The sequence below is a fragment of the Pezoporus flaviventris genome, unplaced genomic scaffold, assembly GCF_033815535.1.
Source record: "Pezoporus flaviventris isolate CSIRO_AGI_PZ_B2104156 unplaced genomic scaffold, CSIRO_AGI_Pfla_v1 ptg000002l, whole genome shotgun sequence".
In the NCBI taxonomy this organism is placed as follows: domain Eukaryota; kingdom Metazoa; phylum Chordata; class Aves; order Psittaciformes; family Psittacidae; genus Pezoporus; species Pezoporus flaviventris.
In genome coordinates, this window is record NW_026892550.1 from 62081923 (window position 1) to 62087922 (window position 6000).

Here is a 6000-nt window from a genome sequence, read left to right on the forward strand (position 1 = left end):
CCAGGGATAGAATGCCTTCTGGAGACAGTTTAGCTCCAAACTCAGTAACTTTGCTTCAACTTTATGTACACCAGCTTTCTGCAAGAAAGCAGTTTCATGGATAATTAAGTTGTATCAAACACATATTATTTACATTAAAATCACTGCAGTACTTTTTAGCCATTACAGTGTTGCCCTGGTGTGGGAAAATACCAACAATATTTTCAGAGAGAAGAGGCAGTTCTGTCAAGAAGTATAACAGCTTTCTAAGGATATTTTATTTCATTATTTCCTTGCTACCTGGCCTGGCTGGTAAAGTTTATCAACCCCTATCCTTCATGGCTTGTCTGCCTCTTCTTTGCACAGGTGAGGTATTAAGCAAGCCTCCCACCTCAGCATTATTAAAATAGGATATGCAGACTGTTTAGCAACAACACACATGTGTTTGGGAAAGATGCCTCGGGCAGAAGACAGCATGTGGGAGAAGGTAAGGAGTATTTTTAGGAGGTCATCGTAACTGTGCAAAGCTGCATATTGTTTTCCACACCCATCTGGATACAAGGAGCTCTCTAGCCACAGCAGCACAGAGTTCATAGCTGATTTCCACTGTCGAGAAAGGCACTTGGGTTTGAACTAGTTTGAATACTTCAGTCCTGCACCACTGCAGAAGTGTTCAGCCCATGCAAGTATGGTGGGATGGGCCTCCAGACACAGACTGAACAGGGCAGCAAAATAGCAGCAGCAAAGCTTCTCATCCGACATCCTGACCCCATTAAAGAGGGCTCAGTGGCCTTCTTGTCACCACTGGCCTCTGTGCACAGCTGGAGTGAAGGGGCTGTTGGGACTCCTCTCCTTCCCATCCACCTCTCTCCCTACCAACTCCTCTGCTCCCCAGCAGCCTCAGCCACCCTAAGCACCTGCCTAAGGCTGGCTGAGTGGGGCTGAGCACAGAGGCCCATCACCGGCACTGTAATGGGCATGCAGAAATATTGTTACTTTGAGCTGTTTAAGGAAACTGGTGCTTGGAGGAACTGTTCTGGTGCCATCCTCACAAAAATTACTTCTGCATCCCCCAGTGGAAGACAAAGTAAGCCGTTTTATTACATAAGTCGATCTGTTCTCATCCTTGAGGGCCAAGATTCAGTTTTACCTCATGGAAGAGAAGCTTTGAGCTGGCACTGTGTAGATCACACATAAAAAGGAACTAAGCTGTGAAAGGCCTTGAAGACAGAAGCTGTGACATGAGGTCTCTCTATACTCCTGCTTTGGTGTATCTGTTTATTTTCTAGAATGAACCCTTCATGAGTTTGTCTCTGTAGAGTCAAATGTCTGCTTGGGACCTGCCTTAGTTTCCTGGCTCACTCTCATATGCAAAAGAACAAAGAACCCATTTTGCCTTTAGAAGTTCTTCCTAAAATGGCCCACTGTGATTAAGTGGTATTCATATAGAATAAATGTAGAACTGATAAGTTTACAAGGTTATGACATGTATTTCCCTTTGTTACATTAAATAAGGCTCCTGCCATAAATCTGCAGATACCAGAAAGGTCTTTGATCAGAATGAGCAGTCGTTCATCTTTTCCACCCTTGAGATGATGGGATTCAGACCAAAATTTGCTACTTTCTGAAGAGTAATGTACCCAGCTAAAGCTGCCAAGATCTTTATTAAAAGTTATGAATCCAAAAGTTTTGGGCCGAAACAAAGTAATAAGCAGGGCCCTCCCTTATCTCCTTTATTGGTTGTTTTGTCTATAGACTTTGATGTAAGGACTTTGTTCCGGCAATATATTGCTGGTAAAGAAGGGAGTTTGCACTCTGTTCTGATGCCTAATCACATGCTGCCACGAAGCGCAGTACTCCTGCCCACTGTACCGCACCAGTACTGTACTTTCTAAAGAACAAAATTGTCCCTTTTGATCTTGCCTGCATCCAGGTAGAAGCTTCTGAAGGTAGTTTCACTTTCTCCTGGCTATCACTTCAGCAAGAGATAATGGACATCATGTAGTAGTTCTTTTAAAACTAAATTCCTCTTCAGTCACTCAGCTTAACTGGAATAACCTAGCTCTGTTACTGGTTTCTTGGAAGACACCACTAAAAGTAATCTTATCTCCTATTTTAATTACTGTTTTCAAGTTCTTACAGTCCTTGTCCCAGTTATATCTTGTTGCAGAAACTGCCAGAGAACGATATATTAAAATTTATTCAGACAAGTGGCAGATATAAAATGAAAACTAATAACTCTATGAGAAAATGAATCAAAGGTGGTTTGGTTATCCTGAGCTCTTACACCATGGTCACTTGGTTGCACTGGCTGCACTACTAGTGTACTAATGACCAGTACTGTGCAAGTGGCTATGCAGGGCTAGGGAGTGCCATGGTCAGTAGCTGCACTAGCATCCACAGGCTAAAGAAGCCATAGGGAGGACTGGATCATGGCAATGGATGAAGGCTGGGAAAACCATGACGACTGTTGGCATGCAGGGCTCTTACCTCCTTTATACCTGAAGAGGACACAACTATATTACACCATTGAAGACTAGCAAAATCATAGAATCACAGAATGGTTTGGGTTGGGGGGGACCTTAAAGCTCACCAAGTTCCAACCCCCTGCCATGGGCAGGGACACCTTCCACTAGACCAGGTAGCTTAAAGCCCCATACAGTGTGGCCTTGAACACTGCCAGGGATGGGGTAGCCACAACTTCTCTGGGCAACCTGTGCCAGGGCCTCACCACCCTCATAGGGAAGAACCTCTTCCTAACATCTAATCTAAATCTCTCCTCTGTCAGTTTAAAGCCATTAATTACCCCTTGTCCAGCACTACCTGCCCTTGTAAAAAGTCCCTCTCCATATTTCTTGTAGGCTCTGCTTAAGGTAGTGGAAGACTGTTGCAAGGTTTCCCCTGAGCCTTCTCCAGGCTGAACAACCCCACACACTGCACCTAAATGCATCCCTTTACTTCCACGTTTTGTTGATATTTTGTGACAAAATACTGAGCCCATTTTATATAATGATCAAAAGCTTAAAATAAAAAGGCACCATGTCTTATTTTAATTCCCCATATAAATGGTACTTATCTTGAGTAATTTAGAAACCTCTTTTCAATTTGTCTGAAATGGTGCAAGTCTAAGTCATGGTGCCCAAGTTCAGTGTCACTCTTGGCTGTATAAGTCAGTAGTAAAACAGTCCCACCCTTCCTCCTCCTCCACAACAGCTGCTCATCCCTAACCCCATGTCACCCATCCCCTTTGTGCTGGCAGAGTTGTTGGTGCAGCTGCGAGCTGAACAGGCCCAGGGAACTGATCTGGCTGGGGAAAACAAATGTTTTGGGGCCAAGCACATTTTTAATTTGGAACAATTCCCTGATCTGGTTCATTGTGTGGCTGTCCAAATCCTTGTGCTGATCTTGTGCAGGGGCAGGACTGAGGTGGGAGAAAGGGCAAAACTTATATTTTTGATAATGTTGTTGGCTTCAGCCAGTTTAAAGTGGTTATTTGTGGTAGACTTTGTGAACTTTCTTTTTTAAACAAGGAAAAAATATTTTCATGTTGAACAATTCTGCAAACATGCTTAGAGAAGAACTATACTAAGCATAGGAGCAGTGCTCACTGGTGAATAACAGGCAGCTAGGAGAAAGCATGGTAGTACTGAGGAATTTAGTGTGCTGGTATGATTACTGCATATTAGAAAAGGCAACTGCTGGACACTGCTTTATATAGTAAAAAGCAGAAACCTGTTGCCCCTCTGCTGTTCATAAACCAAGAGAGGCCAAAGAATCACAAGGATCCCATCAAAAATCATTAACTGACTCTTCAAAAGGCAGAACTGTGCTCAGCTGGCTTAAAGAAGCCAGTATCTGGGCAGTGCGTACGCCTGCATTCCCATGTTTTTTTCTTTTATATTCTCCAGTTCCAGAGTTTTTCTTTGTTCTTTGCATAAGGTATGGAAGAAACTGAACTCCAGAGAGTAAGCAAATCAGTATTTGATTAGTCATCCCAAAACAATGGGTTCTCTGCGAGTTCTCAGTCACAGCCAGCCTTGATAATAAATGTACAGTATTGTATCAGTTTCCATTTGCACCTGCAGGAGGAATTTACCTTGTAGGTTTCAAACATCCTGGTAGTCATGCCAAGTGTTGAACAAGGTTGCACACAATACAAGAACGTTTAGACCAATTTTAAACTCCACTGTTTTCTTGCTTGACCAAGAAGAACCAAATTTTTTGCAAACAAGTTTGAGCAGCTTTAAAAGCTTTAGTTTTAAAAGCAACCACCTCCACACTTCATACACTATTGGATAAATCACATCTGTAAACCCTCTTACAAGTAAAAATTGTAAAACAAAAAAAAAGCACCTAAAAGTTGTGACTGATCAAAATTATTGTTGCTGATATAATCTTACCAGTAGTTTGGGTGCATCTTTAATTTCATGCTCATATATGTTCCTTCCTAAAGACCCCTGTCTCATTCAGTGAACAGAACAAATAGGTCAAATAATGGAGAGTGATTTTCCTTTCTCCCCAGGTTCATGCTGCAGGTAGCCATTATGAAAACTGGTTTTGCAATATTTAGTTGCAAAACTGAGATTGGCTTACAGCTCATAGCTGATCTCTTGACACAAAATTCATCTTTCCTTTGCCTGCCAGATTTCATTTCTCTTCCTGAGTGGACAGGAGCACTAGACCCTCTCTCTCTGAAAAAAGGGTTCTCTAATACGTTCAGCTTTGGCAAATCAATTTGTTATTCTTTATCCTGTTTTCAGAAATACTTGAACTTTTAGCTGACATTTTCTACACATATCCTGCCTGAAGTACACAGGGAGGACAATTAATGTTTGATGAAGTTCTGAACACATAAAATCAATATAGTCTCAATGTAGGAAGTACTGGGCAACCTGAATTACAAGTGACGATCTCAGTCTACTAATAATACAGTTAAAGGACCAAAGCATGCTACACATACTAGAGATTCTGCTGGTGGTGGAGGTATCAGAGAGAAGGTAAAGGACTACACAGGTTACCAGCACTTAAGAAAACTAAATGGTTTTCTAAATACCATAGTCAATGTTTCTTTAAAATGGGGAAGGACAAAAAAAAAAAACCCAAAAGGCAAGATTAAGGCACCCATTTCCTCTTCAGACAATAAGGTATAAAGTAGTTTTCAGTGTAAAGCATTTTATCTGGTTGTCTAAAAGTATCCTCTTTATAGAGAAGGATCAAACACTCAGCATGGACATCACCACGGAAGGTCCCCAGAAAACTGCAAATCATAAGCGACAGCAATGCTGCCTTATTCTGTCTCAAAAACTGCAATCTAGAAGTGGACTTACAGTGAGTGAACAGTTGGTCCAGCTCCTGCAAAGTCCAGCCACACAGTATATAAGCCCTACAGCCTGGGGAACCCTCTTGCTACCCCACCCTGTTCATATGCCTAAGGCACATAGAAGACAGCACTGGCAGACTTTATCAACCTGGCTGAGCAAAGTTTATGCTTGTCAGAGAGCAACCAGATGGAGGATTACAACAATTTATGGCCTGCAGTTAGACAGGCTTGCACTGTGATCTCATCAAATCTTGAACAAAATAGGTCAAGCTTGGTCAGTGTTTAGATGAGATACACTCTAGGGAAAACACAGAGACTCTAAGAAACAGTTTAGGATTCAGATTTAGGATTCAGCTGACAAAACTGCTAAGGCACTGTCCCAATTTTAGGCTAGAGTCCCAAAGGTCTGTCATGGAGATGGGGCACTGTACTGCTGTAACCATATTCCTCATTTTTCAGATGAGAAATAAAATTACAGTCATGCCTTGTGATTAATTAAATAAATCATTCTTGTCTTTGCGGACATGGCATTTGCAGAAGCAACATTAAACAGAGAAAAGCAGCTTGTTTGGTTTCTGTGATCCTGGTACAACCTGCCTGCTGTCTCTGCAAAATCCCGTTTGAAAGCTTTTCAATATTAGGGCACCAAAAGCAAGAAATTTTAATTCCATTAAGATTGCAAACATCATGAGAACTTTCTA